Below are 2500 nucleotides of genomic sequence, written 5' to 3' on the forward strand. Positions count from 1 at the left end.
GTAGATGGTATGCCGAGTGAGATAGACAGACAGACAGACAGACATATTTACAGAGACAGTGAGAGAGAGAGAGAGAGTGGCAGAGACACAGAGACAGAGAGAGAGAGAGAGACAGAAAGACAGAGAGGGGAGAGTAGAGACAGACAGACAGACAGACAGACAGATTTGCAGAGACAGTGAGAGAGAGAGTGGGAGAGAGACAGAGACAGAGACAGAGAGACAGACAGAAAGACAGAGAGGGGAGAGTAGAGAGAGAGACAGACAGACAGACAGAGACAGAGAGAGACAGAGACGGAGACAGAGAGAGCGGGGGGCACCGTGCCTGAAAATGATGACAGCAGCTTTGCAGCAGTACACTGCTCTGCTTTTACATACAGCATGGTGTGTGTGTGTGTGTGTGTGTGTGTGTGTGTGTGTGTGTGTGTGTGTGTGTGTCTGAGAGAGAGAGAGAGAGAGAGAGAGAGAGAGAGAGAGAGAGAGAGAGAATGAATTTTCTTTAATGAGGGAAGTGGAATTAGCAAGGACATGCTTTTTTTCATCTAGCCCTCAGGGCAAAGAAAATCAACAAGCAAACAAACAAACAAGCAAAAAATCATAATAATAATAATAATAATAATAATAATAATAATTATTATTATTATTATTATTATTATTATTATTATTATTATTATATTAATAATAAAATTAAAATAAAAATCCCTCCCCCCAAAAAAGAAACAAAAAAACAACAACAAAACCAACCAATCAAACAAAAACAAGACACAAACACACACACACACACACACACACAAACACACACACACACACACACACACACACACACACACACACACAAACACACACACACACACACACACACACACACACACACACACACACAAACACACACACACAAACACACACACACACACACACACAAACACACACACACACACACACAAACACACACACACACACACACACACACACACACACAAACACACACACACACACACACACACACAAACACACACACACACACACACACACACACACACACACACACACACACACACACACACAAACACACACCATTGAAGCCATCATTACCACTACAACTATCACTATTACGACTACTACCATTACCACTACTGCTGCTAAGTAAATAAATAAATATATATACCCCAAAAAAAAACCAAAAAAAAAGAAAGAAGAGAGAGAGACAGAGACACATAGACACAGAGAGACACACACACACACAGAGAAGTGTCTAGATGTGGTTTGGCATTTTGATTGGGCTGTGGGCAAACGGCCAGTTCATCCATTTGGCCTCAGTAATTCGTTGCTTCGTTTGGTCCGTGAATGGCGGACAATGCTGACCAGGGGTGATCACACTGTGTGGTGCTGAATATTTGTTTTCTTTTTAGCATCTCATATCTTTTTTCTTTTTTTTTTAAATGGATTGACATAGATACTTATGTCACGCCTATTCTCCGCCAGGGACCAAGTTGTAAACACATTTGTACAAAAGACTGCCTTCATTGGTCGAGACAACTGACAGCTACATTTAGGCGCTCGTCATTCGTTTCCTGTTTCAAATCAGGTCACACACACACACACACACACACACACACACACACACACACACACACACACACACACACACACACACATTTATACTAGAGTGGATTCTACTTCGAAATTCTCTTGTTGCCGTGGGTTCTTTTACGTGCAGTAAAGTGCATGTTAAGTACTGGATCTTGGTTCATGATCTCATCCGAATGACTAGTGTCCAGACCACTCACTCAAGGTGTAGTGGAAGAGAAGAAAATCCTGGTAAGTTTGGGATTCGATCCCATATATTTTGCTATCACTGTCGGTAATTGTTTTTTGCTTATTGTTTGTTGCTATCACTCTCGGTTATTGTTTGTTGCTGTCACTGTCACTTATTGTTTGTTGCTGTCACTGTCACTTATTGTTTGTTGCTGTCACTGTCGCTTATTGTTTGTTGCTGTAACTGTGGCTTATTATTTGTCGCTTATTGTTTGTTGCTGTCACTGTCACTTATTGTTTGTTGCTGTCACTGTCGCTTATTGTTTGTTGCTGTCACTGTCACTTATTGTTTGTTGCTGTCACTGTCGCTCATTGTTTGTCGCTTATTGTTTGTTGCTGTCACTGTCGCTTATTGTTTGTTGCTGTCACTGTCGCTTATTGTTTGTTGCTGTCACTGTCGCTTATTGTTTGTTGCTGTCACTGTCACTTATTGTTTGTTGCTGTCACTGTCGCTTATTGTTTGTTGCTGTCACTGTCGCTTATTGTTTGTTGCTGTCACTGTCGCTTATTGTTTGTTGCTGTCACTGTCGCTTATTGTTTGTTGCTGTCACTGTCGCTTATTGTTTGTTGCTGTCACTGTCGCTTATTTTTTGTTGCTGTCACTGTTGCTTATTTTTTGTTGCTATCACTGTGGCTTATTGTCTGTCGCTTATTGTTTGTCGTTTATTGTTTGTTGCTATCACTGTCA

This window comes from Babylonia areolata, chromosome 21 (genome assembly GCF_041734735.1).
Source record: "Babylonia areolata isolate BAREFJ2019XMU chromosome 21, ASM4173473v1, whole genome shotgun sequence".
Taxonomy (NCBI): Eukaryota; Metazoa; Mollusca; class Gastropoda; order Neogastropoda; family Buccinidae; genus Babylonia; species Babylonia areolata.